The following is a 17632-nucleotide window of genomic DNA, read 5'->3' on the forward strand; positions in this document are numbered from 1 at the left end:
TTCGCCTTCCAAACACAGCTTGGTCCCCAGGAATGACACGCCACACCCACTTTTCCTTTGGGGAAAAGAAGGTTAATTTTGTCCAACTTCAGTTTCCTTTCCATGGACTTCGCCATTCAAATGACTCAAGATATCATCTGTAGAAGCGCCAATCTTGTCACCAAAGATCCAGTAGCCAAAGGAAGGCTTGAAGTCTTTCTTGAAAAATCCATGCAATCCAGTGTGATGAGATGGCACGGGAATCCACCATCATCTGCAGAAGTTTCCTTTTCTTTTTGGCAGAAAGTCTCAGGGCGTGCAAACGGCCAAACTTCTACAGATCCCAAGAGTCGACCCATCTGTCCCAAGACTGCCGTATCTTTGCCGCCACCTTTTTTTCCCAGATGTCGCCTCCTTTTGAGACAAAAAGGTCAATGACTAAATCCAATGCAATTTGCTATTAACTGCTGCCACATGTGTGTTTTTTCCTTCACCCTTCCATTTCAGTGGCGCAATGAAATAGATCATTCCTTTCCGGTCGGTCGCGGAAACCTCATCTTCGGCTGGAGCGCAATCGGCGCGGCGGTTACCTTCTTCCTCGTTAGTATAGTGGTGAGTATCCCTGCCTGTCACGCGGGAGACCGGGGTTCGATTCCCCGACGGGGAGTGCTTCCTCTTTTTCTCTCCTCAGCCTTGCTTTCTCTGGAACTCTTTCCCAGGATCCTCTTCATCGTTGCCACTTTGACCTAGCCCATCCATGGCAGTACAGCTTCCTGTTTGACACCAAAAAAGCATTTCGGGCTTCCTAGCATCTCGCACATGTCACCTCGACAATGCCGGGCTATCTTTCCCTTCATTTCGCCTTCCAAACACAGCTTGGTCCCCAGGAATGACACGCCACACCCACTTTTCCTTTGGGGAAAAGAAGGTTAATTTTGTCCAACTTCAGTTTCCTTTCCATGGACTTCGCCATTCAAATGACTCAAGATATCATCTGTAGAAGTGCCAATCTTGTCACCAAAGATCCAGTAGCCAAAGGAAGGCTTGAAGTCTTTCTTGAAAAATCCATGCAATCCAGTGTGATGAGATGGCACGGGAATCCACCATCATCTGCAGAAGTTTCCTTTTCTTTTTGGCAGAAAGTCTCAGGGCGTGCAAACGGCCAAACTTCTACAGATCCCAAGAGTCGACCCATCTGTCCCAAGACTGCCGTATCTTTGCCGCCACCTTTTTTTCCCAGATGTCGCCTCCTTTTGAGAAAAAAAGGTCAATGACTAAATCCAATGCAATTTGCTATTAACCGCTGCCACATGTGTGTTTTTTCCTTCACCCTTCCATTTCAGTGGCGCAATGAAATACATCATTCCTTTCCGGTCGGTCGCGGAAACCTCATCTTCGGCTGGAGCGCAATCGGCACGGCGGTCACCTTCTTCCTCGTTAGTATAGTGGTGAGTATCCCCGCCTGTCACGCGGGAGACCGGGGTTCGATTCCCCGACGGGGAGTGCTTCCTCTTTTTCTCTCCTCAGCCTTGCTTTCTCTGGAACTCTTTCCCAGGATCCTCTTCATCGTTGCCACTTTGACCTAGCCCATCCATGGCAGTACAGCTTCCTGTTTGACACCAAAAAAGCATTTCGGGTTTCCTAGCATCTCGCACATGTCACCTCGACAATGCCGGGCTATCTTTCCCTTCATTTCGCCTTCCAAACACAGCTTGGTCCCCAGGAATGACACGCCATACCCACTTTTCCTTTGGGGAAAAGAAGGTTAATTTTGTCCAACTTCAGTTTCCTTTCCATGGACTTCGCCATTCAAATGACTCAAGATATCATCTGTAGAAGCGCCAATCTTGTCACCAAAGATCCAGTAGCCAAAGGAAGGCTTGAAGTCTTTCTTGAAAAATCCATGCAATCCAGTGTGATGAGATGGCACGGGAATCCACCATCATCTGCAGAAGTTTCATTTTCTTTTTGGCAGAAAGTCTCAGGGCGTGCAAACGGCCAAACTTCTACAGATCCCAAGAGTCGACCCATCTGTCCCAAGACTGCCGTATCTTTGCCGCCACCTTTTTTTCCCAGATGTCGCCTCCTTTTGAGAAAAAAAGGTCAATGACTAAATCCAGTGCAATTTGCTATTAACCGCTGCCACATGTGTGTTTTTACCTTCACCCTTCCATTTCAGTGGCGCAATGAAATAGATCATTCCTTTCCGGTCGGTCACGGAAACCTCATCTTCGGCTGGAGCGCAATCGGCGCGGTGGTCACCTTCTTCCTCGTTAGTATAGTGGTGAGTATCCCCGCCTGTCACGCGGGAGACTGGGGTTCGATTCCCCGACGGGGAGTGCTTCCTCTTTTTCTCTCCTCAGCCTTGCTTTCTCTGGAACTCTTTCCCAGGATCCTCTTCATCGTTGCCACTTTGACCTAGCCCATCCATGGCAGTACAGCTTCCTGTTTGACACCAAAAAAGCATTTCGGGCTTCCTAGCATCTCGCACATGTCACCTCGACAATGCCGGGCTATCTTTCCCTTCATTTCGCCTTCCAAACACAGCTTGGTCCCCAGGAATGACACGCCACACCCACTTTTCCTTTGGGGAAAAGAAGGTTAATTTTGTCCAACTTCAGTTTCCTTTCCATGGACTTCGCCATTCAAATGACTCAAGATATCATCTGTAGAAGCGCCAATCTTGTCACCAAAGATCCAGTAGCCAAAGGAAGGCTTGAAGTCTTTCTTGAAAAATCCATGCAATCCAGTGTGATGAGATGGCACAGGAATCCACCATCATCTTCAGAAGTTTCCTTTTCTTTTTGGCAGAAAGTCTCAGGGCGTGCAAACGGCCAAACTTCTACAGATCCCAAGAGTCGACCCATCTGTCCCAAGACTGCCGTATCTTTGCCCCCACCTTTTTTTCCCAGATGTCGCCTCCTTTTGAGAAAAAAAGGTCAATGACTAAATCCAATGCAATTTGCTATTAACCGCTGCCACATGTGTGTTTTTTCCTTCACCCTTCCATTTCAGTGGCGCAATGAAATAGATCATTCCTTTCCGGTCGGTCGCGGAAACCTCATCTTTGGCTGGAGCGCAATCGGCACGGCGGTCAGCTTCTTCCTCGTTAGTATAGTGGTGAGTATCCCCGCCTGTCACGCGGGAGACCGGGGTTCGATTCCCCGACGGGGAGTGCTTCCTCTTTTTCTCTCCTCAGCCTTGCTTTCTCTGGAACTCTTTCCCAGGATCCTCTTCATCGTTGCCACTTTGACCTAGCCCATCCATGGCAGTATAGCTTCCTGTTTGACACCAAAAAAGCATTTCGGGCTTCCTAGCATCTCGCACATGTCACCTCGACAATGCCGGGCTATCTTTCCCTTCATTTCGCCTTCCAAACACAGCTTGGTCCCCAGGAATGACACGCCACACCCACTTTTCCTTTGGGGAAAAGAAGGTTAATTTTGTCCAACTTCAGTTTCCTTTCCATGGACTTCGCCATTCAAATGACTCAAGATATCATCTGTAGAAGCGCCAATCTTGTCACCAAAGATCCAGTAGCCAAAGGAAGGCTTGAAGTCTTTCTTGAAAAATCCATGCAATCCAGTGTGATGAGATGGCACGGGAATCCACCATCATCTGCAGAAGTTTCCTTTTCTTTTTGGCAGAAAGTCTCAGGGCGTGCAAACGGCCAAACTTCTACAGATCCCAAGAGTCGACCCATCTGTCCCAAGACTGCCGTATCTTTGCCGCCACCTTTTTTTCCCAGATGTCGCCTCCTTTTGAGAAAAAAAGGTCAATGACTAAATCCAATGCAATTTGCTATTAACCGCTGCCACATGTGTGTTTTTTCCTTCACCCTTCCATTTCAGTGGCGCAATGAAATAGATCATTCCTTTCCGGTCGGTCGCGGAAACCTCATCTTCGGCTGGAGCGCAATCGGCGCGGCGGTCACCTTCTTCCTCGTTAGTATAGTGGTGATTATCCCCACCTGTCACGCGGGAGACCGGGGTTCGATTCCCCGACGGGGAGTGCTACCTCTTTTTCTCTCCTCAGCCTTGCTTTCTCTGGAACTCTTTCCCAGGATCCTCTTCATCGTTGCCACTTTGACCTAGCCCATCCATGGCAGTACAGCTTCCTGTTTGACACCAAAAAAGCATTTCGGGCTTCCTAGCATCTCGCACATGTCACCTCGACAATGCTGGGCTATCTTTCCCTTCATTTCGCCTTCCAAACACAGCTTGGTCCCTAGGAATGACACGCCACACCCACTTTTCCTTTGGGGAAAAGAAGGTTAATTTTGTCCAACTTCAGTTTCCTTTCCATGGACTTCGCCATTCAAATGACTTAAGATATCATCTGTAGAAGCGCCAATCTTGTCACCAAAGATCCAGTAGCCAAAGGAAGGCTTTAAGTCTTTCTTGAAAAATCCATGCAATCCAGTGTGATGAGATGGCACGGGAATCCACCATCATCTGCAGAAGTTTCCTTTTCTTTTTGGCAGAAAGTCTCAGGGCGTGCAAACGGCCAAACTTCTACAGATCCCAAGAGTCGACCCATCTGTCCCAAGACTGCCGTATCTTTGCCGCCACCTTTTTTTCCCAGATGTCGCCTCCTTTTGAGAAAAAAAGGTCAATGACTAAATCCAATGCAATTTGCTATTAACCGCTGCCACATGTGTGTTTTTTCCTTCACCCTTCCATTTCAGTGGCGCAATGAAATAGATCATTCCTTTCCGGTCGGTCGCGGAAACCTCATCTTCGGCTGGAGCGCAATCGGCGCGGCGGTCACCTTCTTCCTCGTTAGTATAGTGGTGAGTATCCCCGCCTGTCACGCGGGAGACCGGGGTTCGATTCCCCGACGGGGAGTGCTTCCTCTTTTTCTCTCCTCAGCCTTGCTTTCTCTGGAACTCTTTCCCAGGATCCTCTTCATCGTTGCCACTTTGACCTAGCCCATCCATGGCAGTACAGCTTCCTGTTTGACACCAAAAAAGCATTTCGGGCTTCCTAGCATCTCGCACATGTCACCTCGACAATGCCGGGCTATCTTTCCCTTCATTTCGCCTTCCAAACACAGCTTGGTCCCCAGGAATGACACGCCACACCCACTTTTCCTTTGGGGAAAAGAAGGTTAATTTTGTCCAACTTCAGTTTCCTTTCCATGGACTTCGCCATTCAAATGACTCAAGATATCATCTGTAGAAGCGCCAATCTTGTCACCAAAGATCCAGTAGCCAAAGGAAGGCTTGAAGTCTTTCTTGAAAAATCCATGCAATCCAGTGTGATGAGATGGCACGGGAATCCACCATCATCTGCAGAAGTTTCCTTTTCTTTTTGGCAGAAAGTCTCAGGGCGTGCAAACGGCCAAACTTCTACAGATCCCAAGAGTCGACCCATCTGTCCCAAGACTGCCGTATCTTTGCCGCCACCTTTTTTTCCCAGATGTCGCCTCCTTTTGAGAAAAAAAGGTCAATGACTAAATCCAATGCAATTTGCTATTAACCGCTGCCACATGTGTGTTTTTTCCTTCACCCTTCCATTTCAGTGGCGCAATGAAATAGATCATTCCTTTCCCTTCGGTCGCGGAAACCTCATCTTCGGCTGGAGCGCAATCGGCGTGGCTGTCAGCTTCTTCCTCGTTAGTATAGTGGTGAGTATCCCCGCCTGTCACGCGTGAGACCGGGGTTCGATTCCCCGACGGGGAGTGCTTCCTCTTTTTCTCTCCTCAGCCTTGCTTTCTCTGGAACTCTTTCCCAGGATCCTCTTCGTCGTTGCCACTTTGACCTAGCCCATCCATGGCAGTACAGCTTCCTGTTTGACACCAAAAAAGCATTTTGGGTTTCCTAGCATCTCGCACATGTCACCTCGACAATGCCGGGCTATCTTTACCTTCATTTCGCCTTCCAAACACAGCTTGGTCCCCAGGAATGACACGCCACACCCACTTTTCCTTTGGGGAAAAGAAGGTTAATTTTGTCCAACTTCAGTTTCCTTTCCATGGACTTCGCCATTCAAATGACTCAAGCTATCATCTGTAGAAGTGCCAATCTTGTCACCAAAGATCCAGTAGCCAAAGGAAGGCTTGAAGTCTTTCTTGAAAAATCCATGCAATCCAGTGTGATGAGATGGCACAGGAATCCACCATCATCTGCAGAAGTTTCCTTTTCTTTTTGGCAGAAAGTCTCAGGGCGTGCAAACGGCCAAACTTCTACAGATCCCAAGAGTCGACCCATCTGTCCCAAGACTGCCGTATCTTTGCCGCCACCTTTTTTTCCCAGATGTCGCCTCCTTTTGAGAAAAAAAGGTCAATGACTAAATCCAATGCAATTTGCTATTAACCGCTGCCACATGTGTGTTTTTTCCTTCACCCTTCCATTTCAGTGGCGCAATGAAATAGATCATTCCTTTCCGGTCGGTCAGGGAAACCTCATCTTCGGCAGGAGCGCAATCGGCACAGCATTCACCGTCTTTCTCATTAGTATAGTGGTGAGTATCCCCGCCTGTCACGCGGGAGACCGGGGTTCGATTCCCCGACGGGGAGTGCTTCCTCTTTTTCTCTCCTCAGCCTTGCTTTCTCTGGAACTCTTTCCCAGGATCCTCTTCATCGCTGCCACTTTGACCTAGCCCATCCATGGCAGTACAGCTTCCTGTTTGACACCATAAAAGCATTTCGGGCTTCCTAGCATCTCCCACATGTCACCTCGACAATGCCGGGCTATCTTTCCCTTCATTTCGCCTTCCAAACACAGCTTGGTCCCTAGGAATGACACGCCACACCCACTTTTCCTTTGGGGAAAAGAAGGTTAATTTTGTCCAACTTCAGTTTCCTTTCCATGGACTTCGCCATTCAAATGACTTAAGATATCATCTGTAGAAGCGCCAATCTTGTCACCAAAGATCCAGTAGCCAAAGGAAGGCTTGAAGTCTTTCTTGAAAAATCCATGCAATCCAGTGTGATGAGATGGCACGGGAATCCACCATCATCTGCAGAAGTTTCCTTTTCTTTTTGGCAGAAAGTCTCAGGGCGTGCAAACGGCCAAACTTCTACAGATCCCAAGAGTCGACCCATCTGTCCCAAGACTGCCGTATCTTTGCCGCCACCTTTTTTTCCCAGATGTCGCCTCCTTTTGAGAAAAAAAGGTCAATGACTAAATCCAATGCAAATTGCTATTAACCGCTGCCACATGTGTGTTTTTTCCTTCACCCTTCCATTTCAGTGGCGCAATGAAATAGATCATTCCTTTCCGGTCGGTCGCGGAAACCTCATCTTCGGCTGGAGCGCAATCGGCACGGCGGTCACCTTCTTCCTCGTTAGTATAGTGGTGAGTATCCCCGCCTGTCACGCGGGAGACCGGGGTTCGATTCCCCGACGGGGAGTGCTTCCTCTTTTTCTCTCCTCAGCCTTGCTTTCTCTGGAACTCTTTCCCAGGATCCTCTTCATCGTTGCCACTTTGACCTAGCCCATCCATGGCAGTACAGCTTCCTGTTTGACACCAAAAAAGCATTTCGGGCTTCCTAGCATCTCGCACATGTCACCTCGACAATGCCGGGCTATCTTTCCCTTCATTTCGCCTTCCAAACACAGCTTGGTCCCCAGGAATGACACGCCACACCCACTTTTCCTTTGGGGAAAAGAAGGTTAATTTTGTCCAACTTCAGTTTCCTTTCCATGGACTTCGCCATTCAAATGACTCAAGATATCATCTGTAGAAGCGCCAATCTTGTCACCAAAGATCCAGTAGCCAAAGGAAGGCTTGAAGTCTTTCTTGAAAAATCCATGCAATCCAGTGTGATGAGATGGCACGGGAATCCACCATCATCTGCAGAAGTTTCCTTTTCTTTTTGGCAGAAAGTCTCAGGGCGTGCAAACAGCCAAACTTCTACAGATCCCAAGAGTCGACCCATCTGTCCCAAGACTGCCGTATCTTTGCCGCCACCTTTTTTTCCCAGATGTCGCCTCCTTTTGAGAAAAAAAGGTCAATGACTAAATCCAATGCAATTTGCTATTAACCGCTGCCACATGTGTGTTTTTTCCTTCACCCTTCCATTTCAGTGGCGCAATGAAATAGATCATTCCTTTCCGGTCGCGGAAACCTCATCTTCGGCTGGAGCGCAATCGGCGCGAAGATCAGCTTCTTCCTCGTTAGTATAGTGGTGAGTATCCCCGCCTGTCACGCGGGAGACCGGGGTTCGATTCCCCGACGGGGAGTGCTTCCTCTTTTTCTCTCCTCAGCTTTGCTTTCTCTGGAACTCTTTCCCAGGATCCTCTTCATCGTTGCCACTTTGACCTAGCCCATCCATGGCAGTACAGCTTCCTGTTTGACACCAAAAAAGCATTTCGGGCTTCCTAGCATCTCGCACATGTCACCTCGACAATGCCGGGCTATCTTTCCCTTCATTTCGCGTTCCAAACACAGCTTGGTCCCCAGAAATGACACGCCACACCCACTTTTCCTTTGGGGAAAAGAAGGTTAATTTTGTCCAACTTCAGTTTCCTTTCCATGGACTTCGCCATTCAAATGACTCAAGATATCATCTGTAGAAGCGCCAATCTTGTCACCAAAGATCCAGTAGCCAAAGGAAGGCTTGAAGTCTTTCTTGAAAAATCCATGCAATCCAGTGTGATGAGATGGCACGGGAATCCACCATCATCTGCAGAAGTTTCCTTTTCTTTTTGGCAGAAAGTCTCAGGGCGTGCAAACGGCCAAACTTCTACAGATCCCAAGAGTCGACCCATCTGTCCCAAGACTGCCGTATCTTTGCCGCCACCTTTTTTTCCCAGATGTCGCCTCCTTTTGAGAAAAAAAGGTCAATGACTAAATCCAATGCAATTTGCTATTAACTGCTGCCACATGTGTGTTTTTTCCTTCACCCTTCCATTTCAGTGGCGCAATGAAATAGATCATTCCTTTCCGGTCGGTCGCGGAAACCTCATCTTCGGCTGGAGCGCAATCGGCGCGGCGGTTACCTTCTTCCTCGTTAGTATAGTGGTGAGTATCCCTGCCTGTCACGCGGGAGACCGGGGTTCGATTCCCCGACGGGGAGTGCTTCCTCTTTTTCTCTCCTCAGCCTTGCTTTCTCTGGAACTCTTTCCCAGGATCCTCTTCATCGTTGCCACTTTGACCTAGCCCATCCATGGCAGTACAGCTTCCTGTTTGACACCAAAAAAGCATTTCGGGCTTCCTAGCATCTCGCACATGTCACCTCGACAATGCCGGGCTATCTTTACCTTCATTTCGCCTTCCAAACACAGCTTGGTCCCCAGGAATGACACGCCACACCCACTTTTCCTTTGGGGAAAAGAAGGTTAATTTTGTCCAACTTCAGTTTCCTTTCCATGGACTTCGCCATTCAAATGACTCAAGATATCATCTGTAGAAGTGCCAATCTTGTCACCAAAGATCCAGTAGCCAAAGGAAGGCTTGAAGTCTTTCTTGAAAAATCCATGCAATCCAGTGTGATGAGATGGCACGGGAATCCACCATCATCTGCAGAAGTTTCCTTTTCTTTTTGGCAGAAAGTCTCAGGGCGTGCAAACGGCCAAACTTCTACAGATCCCAAGAGTCGACCCATCTGTCCCAAGACTGCCGTATCTTTGCCGCCACCTTTTTTTCCCAGATGTCGCCTCCTTTTGAGAAAAAAAGGTCAATGACTAAATCCAATGCAATTTGCTATTAACCGCTGCCACATGTGTGTTTTTTCCTTCACCCTTCCATTTCAGTGGCGCAATGAAATAGATCATTCCTTTCCGGTCGGTCGCGGAAACCTCATCTTCGGCTGGAGCGCAATCGGCGCGGCGGTCACCTTCTTCCTCGTTAGTATAGTGGTGAGTATCCCCGCCTGTCACGCGGGAGACCGGGGTTCGATTCCCCGACGGGGAGTGCTTCCTCTTTTTCTCTCCTCAGCCTTGCTTTCTCTGGAACTCTTTCCCAGGATCCTCTTCATCGTTGCCACTTTGACCTAGCCCATCCATGGCAGTACAGCTTCCTGTTTGACACCAAAAAAGCATTTCGGGTTTCCTAGCATCTCGCACATGTCACCTCGACAATGCCGGGCTATCTTTCCCTTCATTTCGCCTTCCAAACACAGCTTGGTCCCCAGGAATGACACGCCATACCCACTTTTCCTTTGGGGAAAAGAAGGTTAATTTTGTCCAACTTCAGTTTCCTTTCCATGGACTTCGCCATTCAAATGACTCAAGATATCATCTGTAGAAGCGCCAATCTTGTCACCAAAGATCCAGTAGCCAAAGGAAGGCTTGAAGTCTTTCTTGAAAAATCCATGCAATCCAGTGTGATGAGATGGCACGGGAATCCACCATCATCTGCAGAAGTTTCATTTTCTTTTTGGCAGAAAGTCTCAGGGCGTGCAAACGGCCAAACTTCTACAGATCCCAAGAGTCGACCCATCTGTCCCAAGACTGCCGTATCTTTGCCGCCACCTTTTTTTCCCAGATGTCGCCTCCTTTTGAGAAAAAAAGGTCAATGACTAAATCCAGTGCAATTTGCTATTAACCGCTGCCACATGTGTGTTTTTACCTTCACCCTTCCATTTCAGTGGCGCAATGAAATAGATCATTCCTTTCCGGTCGGTCACGGAAACCTCATCTTCGGCTGGAGCGCAATCGGCGCGGTGGTCACCTTCTTCCTCGTTAGTATAGTGGTGAGTATCCCCGCCTGTCACGCGGGAGACCGGGGTTCGATTCCCCGACGGGGAGTGCTTCCTCTTTTTCTCTCCTCAGCCTTGCTTTCTCTGGAACTCTTTCCCAGGATCCTCTTCATCGTTGCCACTTTGACCTAGCCCATCCATGGCAGTACAGCTTCCTGTTTGACACCAAAAAAGCATTTCGGGTTTCCTAGCATCTCGCACATGTCACCTCGACAATGCCGGGCTATCTTTCCCTTCATTTCGCCTTCCAAACACAGCTTGGTCCCCAGGAATGACACGCCACACCCACTTTTCCTTTGGGGAAAAGAAGGTTAATTTTGTCCAACTTCAGTTTCCTTTCCATGGACTTCGCCATTCAAATGACTCAAGATATCATCTGTAGAAGCGCCAATCTTGTCACCAAAGATCCAGTAGCCAAAGGAAGGCTTGAAGTCTTTCTTGAAAAATCCATGCAATCCAGTGTGATGAGATGGCACGGGAATCCACCATCATCTGCAGAAGTTTCATTTTCTTTTTGGCAGAAAGTCTCAGGGCGTGCAAACGGCCAAACTTCTACAGATCCCAAGAGTCGACCCATCTGTCCCAAGACTGCCGTATCTTTGCCGCCACCTTTTTTTCCCAGATGTCACCTCCTTTTGAGAAAAAAAGGTCAATGACTAAATCCAATGCAATTTGCTATTAACCGCTGCCACATGTGTGTTTTTAACTTCACCCTTCCATTTCAGTGGCGCAATGAAATAGATCATTCCTTTCCGGTCGGTCACGGAAACCTCATCTTCGGCTGGAGCGCAATCGGCGCAGTGGTCACCTTCTTCCTCGTTAGTATAGTGGTGATTATCCCCGCCTGTCACGCGGGAGACCGGGGTTCGATTCCCCGACGGGGAGTGCTTCCTCTTTTTCTCTCCTCAGCCTTGCTTTCTCTGGAACTCTTTCCCAGGATCCTCTTCATCGTTGCCACTCTGACCTAGCCTATCCATGGCAGTACAGCTTCCTGTTTGACACCAAAAAAGCATTTCGGGCTTCCTAGCATCTCGCACATGTCACCTCGACAATGCCGGGCTATCTTTCCCTTCATTTCGCCTTCCAAACACAGCTTGGTCCCCAGGAATGACACGCCACACCCACTTTTCCTTTGGGGAAAAGAAGGTTAATTTTGTCCAACTTCAGTTTCCTTTCCATGGACTTCGCCATTCAAATGACTCAAGATATCATCTGTAGAAGCGCCAATCTTGTCACCAAAGATCCAGTAGCCAAAGGAAGGCTTGAAGTCTTTCTTGAAAAATCCATGCAATCCAGTGTGATGAGATGGCACGGGAATCCACCATCATCTGCAGAAGTTTCCTTTTCTTTTTGGCAGAAAGTCTCAGGGCGTGCAAACGGCCAAACTTCTACAGATCCCAAGAGTCGACCCATCTGTCCCAAGACTGCCGTATCTTTGCCGCCACCTTTTTTTCCCAGATGTCGCCTCCTTTTGAGAAAAAAAGGTCAATGACTAAATCCAATGCAATTTGCTATTAACCGCTGCCACATGTGTGTTTTTTCCTTCACCCTTCCATTTCAGTGGCGCAATGAAATAGATCATTCCTTTCCGGTCGGTCAGGGAAACCTCATCTTCGGCAGGAGCGCAATCGGCACGGCATTCACCGTCTTCCTCGTTAGTATAGTGGTGAGTATCGCCGCCTGTCACGCGGGAGACCGGGGTTCGATTCCCCGACGGGGAGTGCTTCTTTTTTTTTCTCTCCTCAGCCTTGCTTTCTCTGAAACTCTTTTCCAGGATCCTCTTCATCGTTGCCACTTTGACCTAGCCCATCCATGGCAGTACAGCTTCCTATTTGACACCAAAAAAGCATTTTGGGCTTCCTAGCATCTCGCACATGTCACCTCGACAATGCCGGGCTATCTTTCCCTTCATTTCGCCTTCCAAACACAGCTTGGTCCCCAGGAATGACACGCCACACCCACTTTTCCTTTGGGGAAAAGAAGGTTAATTTTGTCCAACTTCAGTTTCCTTTCCATGGACTTCGCCATTCAAATGACTCAAGATATCATCTGTAGAAGCGCCAATCTTGTCACCAAAGATCCAGTAGCCAAAGGAAGGCTTGAAGTCTTTCTTGAAAAATCCATGCAATCCAGTGTGATGAGATGGCACGGGAATCCACCATCATCTGCAGAAGTTTCATTTTCTTTTTGGCAGAAAGTCTCAGGGCGTGCAAACGGCCAAACTTCTACAGATCCCAAGAGTCGACCCATCTGTCCCAAGACTGCCGTATCTTTGCCGCCACCTTTTTTCCCAGATGTCGCCTCCTTTTGAGAAAAAAAGGTCAATGACTAAATCCAGTGCAATTTGCTATTAACCGCTGCCACATGTGTGTTTTTACCTTCACCCTTCCATTTCAGTGGCGCAATGAAATAGATCATTCCTTTCCGGTCGGTCAGGGAAACCTCATCTTCGGCAGGAGCGCAATCGGCACGGCATTCACCGTCTTCCTCGTTAGTATAGTGGTGAGTAATGCCGCCTGTCACGCGGGAGACCGGGGTTCGATTCCCCGACGGGGTGTGCTTCCTTTTTTTTCTCTCCTCAGCCTTGCTTTCTCTGGAACTCTTTTCCAGGATCCTCTTCATCGTTGCCACTTTGACCTAGCCCATCCATGGCAGTACAGCTTCCTATTTGACACCAAAAAAGCATTTTGGGCTTCCTAGCATCTCGCACATGTCACCTCGACAATGCCGGGCTATCTTTCCCTTCATTTCGCCTTCCAAACACAGCTTGGTCCCCAGGAATGACACGCCACACCCACTTTTCCTTTGGGGAAAAGAAGGTTAATTTTGTCCAACTTCAGTTTCTTTTCCATGGACTTCGCCATTCAAATGACTCAAGATATCATCTGTAGAAGCGCCAATCTTGTCACCAAAGATCCAGTAGCCAAAGGAAGGCTTGAAGTCTTTCTTGAAAAATCCATGCAATCCAGTGTGATGAGATGGCACGGGAATCCACCATCATCTGCAGAAGTTTCCTTTTCTTTTTGGCAGAAAGTCTCAGGGCGTGCAAACGGCCAAACTTCTACAGATCCCAAGAGTCGACCCATCTGTCCCAAGACTGCCGTATCTTTGCCGCCACCTTTTTTTCCCAGATGTCGCCTCCTTTTGAGAAAAAAAGGTCAATGACTAAATCCATTGCAATTTGCTATTAACCGCTGCCACATGTGTGTTTTTTCCTTCACCCTTCCATTTCAGTGGCGCAATGAAATAGATCATTCCTTTCCGGTCGGTTACGGAAACCTCATCGTCGGCTGGAGCGCAATCGGCGCAGCGGTCACCTACTTCCTCGTTAGTATAGTGGTGAGTATCCCTGCCAGTCACGCGGGAGACCGGGGTTCGATTCCCGACGGGGAGTGCTTCCTCTTTTTCTCTCCTCAGCCTTGCTTTCTCTGGAACTCTTTCCCAGGATCCTCTTCATCGTTGCCACTTTGACCTAGCCCATCCATGGCAGTACAGCTTCCTGTTTGACACCAAAAAAGCATTTCGGGCTTCCTAGCATCTCGCACATGTCACCTCGACAATGCCGGGCTATCTTTACCTTCATTTCGCCTTCCAAACACAGCTTGGTCCCCAGGAATGACACGCCACACCCACTTTTCCTTTGGGGAAAAGAAGGTTAATTTTGTCCAACTTCAGTTTCCTTTCCATGGACTTCGCCATTCAAATGACTCAAGATATCATCTGTAGAAGCACCAATCTTGTCACCAAAGATCCAGTAGCCAAAGGAAGGCTTGAAGTCTTTCTTGAAAAATCCATGCAATCCAGTGTGATGAGATGGCACGGGAATCCACCATCATCTGCAGAAGTTTCCTTTTCTTTTTGGCAGAAAGTCTCAGGGCGTGCAAACGGCCAAACTTCTACAGATCCCAAGAGTCGACCCATCTGTCCCAAGACTGCCGTATCTTTGCCGCCACCTTTTTTTCCCAGATGTCGCCTCCTTTTGAGAAAAAAAGGTCAATGATTAAATCCAATGCAATTTGCTATTAACCGCTGCCACATGTGTGTTTTTTCCTTCACCCTTCCATTTCAGTGGCGCAATGAAATAGATCATTCCTTTCCCGTCGGTCGCGGAAACCTCATCTTCGGCTGGAGCGCAATCGGCGTGGCGGTCAGCTTCTTCCTCGTTAGTATAGTGGTGAGTAACCCTGCCTGTCACGCGGGAGACCGGGGTTCGATTCCCCGATGGGGAGTGCTTCCTCTTTTTCTCTCCTCAGCCTTGCTTTCTCTGGAACTCTTTCCCAGGATCCTCTTCATCGTTGCCACTTTGACCTAGCCCATCCATGGCAGTACAGCTTCCTGTTTGACACCAAAAAAGCATTTCGGGTTTCCTAGCATCTCGCACATGTCACCTCGACAATGCCGGGCTATCTTTCCCTTCATTTCGCCTTCCAAACACAGCTTGGTCCCCAGGAATGACACGCCACACCCACTTTTCCTTTGGGGAAAAGAAGGTTAATTTTGTCCAACTTCAGTTTCCTTTCCATGGACTTCGCCATTCAAATGACTCAAGATATCATCTGTAGAAGCGCCAATCTTGTCACCAAAGATCCAGTAGCCAAAGGAAGGCTTGAAGTCTTTCTTGAAAAATCCATGCAATCCAGTGTGATGAGATGGCACGGGAATCCACCATCATCTGCAGAAGTTTCATTTTCTTTTTGGCAGAAAGTCTCAGGGCGTGCAAACGGCCAAACTTCTACAGATCCCAAGAGTCGACCCATCTGTCCCAAGACTGCCGTATCTTTGCCGCCACCTTTTTTTCCCAGATGTCACCTCCTTTTGAGAAAAAAAGGTCAATGACTAAATCCAATGCAATTTGCTATTAACCGCTGCCACATGTGTGTTTTTAACTTCACCCTTCCATTTCAGTGGCGCAATGAAATAGATCATTCCTTTCCGGTCGGTCACGGAAACCTCATCTTCGGCTGGAGCGCAATCGGCGCAGTGGTCACCTTCTTCCTCGTTAGTATAGTGGTGAGTATCCCCGCCTGTCACGCGGGAGACCGGGGTTCGATTCCCCGACGGGGAGTGCTTCCTCTTTTTCTCTCCTCAGCCTTGCTTTCTCTGGAACTCTTTCCCAGGATCCTCTTCATCGTTGCCACTCTGACCTAGCCTATCCATGGCAGTACAGCTTCCTGTTTGACACCAAAAAAGCATTTCGGGCTTCCTAGCATCTCGCACATGTCACCTCGACAATGCCGGGCTATCTTTCCCTTCATTTCGCCTTCCAAACACAGCTTGGTCCCCAGGAATGACACGCCACACCCACTTTTCCTTTGGGGAAAAGAAGGTTAATTTTGTCCAACTTCAGTTTCCTTTCCATGGACTTCGCCATTCAAATGACTCAAGATATCATCTGTAGAAGCGCCAATCTTGTCACCAAAGATCCAGTAGCCAAAGGAAGGCTTGAAGTCTTTCTTGAAAAATCCATGCAATCCAGTGTGATGAGATGGCACGGGAATCCACCATCATCTGCAGAAGTTTCCTTTTCTTTTTGGCAGAAAGTCTCAGGGCGTGCAAACGGCCAAACTTCTACAGATCCCAAGAGTCGACCCATCTGTCCCAAGACTGCCGTATCTTTGCCGCCACCTTTTTTTCCCAGATGTCGCCTCCTTTTGAGAAAAAAAGGTCAATGACTAAATCCAATGCAATTTGCTATTAACCGCTGCCACATGTGTGTTTTTTCCTTCACCCTTCCATTTCAGTGGCGCAATGAAATAGATCATTCCTTTCCGGTCGGTCAGGGAAACCTCATCTTCGGCAGGAGCGCAATCGGCACGGCATTCACCGTCTTCCTCGTTAGTATAGTGGTGAGTATCGCCGCCTGTCACGCGGGAGACCGGGGTTCGATTCCCCGACGGGGAGTGCTTCCTTTTTTTTCTCTCCTCAGCCTTGCTTTCTCTGGAACTCTTTTCCAGGATCCTCTTCATCGTTGCCACTTTGACCTAGCCCATCCATGGCAGTACAGCTTCCTATTTGACACCAAAAAAGCATTTTGGGCTTCCTAGCATCTCGCACATGTCACCTCGACAATGCCGGGCTATCTTTCCCTTCATTTCGCCTTCCAAACACAGCTTGGTCCCCAGGAATGACACGCCACACCCACTTTTCCTTTGGGGAAAAGAAGGTTAATTTTGTCCAACTTCAGTTTCCTTTCCATGGACTTCGCCATTCAAATGACTCAAGATATCATCTGTAGAAGCGCCAATCTTGTCACCAAAGATCCAGTAGCCAAAGGAAGGCTTGAAGTCTTTCTTGAAAAATCCATGCAATCCAGTGTGATGAGATGGCACGGGAATCCACCATCATCTGCAGAAGTTTCATTTTCTTTTTGGCAGAAAGTCTCAGGGCGTGCAAACGGCCAAACTTCTACAGATCCCAAGAGTCGACCCATCTGTCCCAAGACTGCCGTATCTTTGCCGCCACCTTTTTTCCCAGATGTCGCCTCCTTTTGAGAAAAAAAGGTCAATGACTAAATCCAGTGCAATTTGCTATTAACCGCTGCCACATGTGTGTTTTTACCTTCACCCTTCCATTTCAGTGGCGCAATGAAATAGATCATTCCTTTCCGGTCGGTCACGGAAACCTCATCGTCGGCTGGAGCACAATCGGCACAGCGGTCACCTACTTCCTCGTTAGTATAGTGGTGAGTATCCCTGCCAGTCACGCGGGAGACCGGGGTTCGATTCCCGACGGGGAGTGCTTCCTCTTTTTCTCTCCTCAGCCTTGCTTTCTCTGGAACTCTTTCCCAGGATCCTCTTCATCGTTGCCACTTTGACCTAGCCCATCCATGGCAGTACAGCTTCCTGTTTGACACCAAAAAAGCATTTCGGGCTTCCTAGCATCTCGCACATGTCACCTCGACAATGCCGGGCTATCTTTACCTTCATTTCGCCTTCCAAACACAGCTTGTTCCCCAGGAATGACACGCCACACCCACTTTTCCTTTGGGGAAAAGAAGGTTAATTTTG

At 48.4% G+C, this 17632-nt stretch overlaps 9 non-coding genes across 9 annotated transcripts; all 9 read left to right on the plus strand.

Annotated features, from left to right (window-relative positions):
- The first annotated feature begins 1410 nt into the window (after nt 1–1410).
- Nucleotides 1411–1482, plus strand: TRNAD-GUC (transfer RNA aspartic acid (anticodon GUC)). Its single transcript has one exon. It is a non-coding gene; the product is annotated as a tRNA-Asp (tRNA).
- A 1600-nt stretch (nt 1483–3082) lies between these two features.
- Nucleotides 3083–3154, plus strand: TRNAD-GUC (transfer RNA aspartic acid (anticodon GUC)). Its single transcript has one exon. It is a non-coding gene; the product is annotated as a tRNA-Asp (tRNA).
- Nucleotides 3155–4754: 1600 nt separating this feature from the next.
- Nucleotides 4755–4826, plus strand: TRNAD-GUC (transfer RNA aspartic acid (anticodon GUC)). The gene has a single exon. It is a non-coding gene; the product is annotated as a tRNA-Asp (tRNA).
- Nucleotides 4827–7262: 2436 nt separating this feature from the next.
- Nucleotides 7263–7334, plus strand: TRNAD-GUC (transfer RNA aspartic acid (anticodon GUC)). The gene has a single exon. It is a non-coding gene; the product is annotated as a tRNA-Asp (tRNA).
- A 760-nt stretch (nt 7335–8094) lies between these two features.
- On the plus strand, nt 8095–8166 carry TRNAD-GUC (transfer RNA aspartic acid (anticodon GUC)). The gene has a single exon. It is a non-coding gene; the product is annotated as a tRNA-Asp (tRNA).
- Nucleotides 8167–9766: 1600 nt separating this feature from the next.
- TRNAD-GUC (transfer RNA aspartic acid (anticodon GUC)) lies at nt 9767–9838 on the plus strand. Its single transcript has one exon. It is a non-coding gene; the product is annotated as a tRNA-Asp (tRNA).
- A 764-nt stretch (nt 9839–10602) lies between these two features.
- Nucleotides 10603–10674, plus strand: TRNAD-GUC (transfer RNA aspartic acid (anticodon GUC)). The gene has a single exon. It is a non-coding gene; the product is annotated as a tRNA-Asp (tRNA).
- Nucleotides 10675–11438: 764 nt separating this feature from the next.
- On the plus strand, nt 11439–11510 carry TRNAD-GUC (transfer RNA aspartic acid (anticodon GUC)). The gene has a single exon. It is a non-coding gene; the product is annotated as a tRNA-Asp (tRNA).
- A 4108-nt stretch (nt 11511–15618) lies between these two features.
- On the plus strand, nt 15619–15690 carry TRNAD-GUC (transfer RNA aspartic acid (anticodon GUC)). The gene has a single exon. It is a non-coding gene; the product is annotated as a tRNA-Asp (tRNA).
- The last annotated feature ends 1942 nt before the right edge of the window (nt 15691–17632 follow it).

Source organism: Leptodactylus fuscus, chromosome 7 (genome assembly GCF_031893055.1).
Source record: "Leptodactylus fuscus isolate aLepFus1 chromosome 7, aLepFus1.hap2, whole genome shotgun sequence".
Classification (NCBI taxonomy): Eukaryota; Metazoa; Chordata; class Amphibia; order Anura; family Leptodactylidae; genus Leptodactylus; species Leptodactylus fuscus.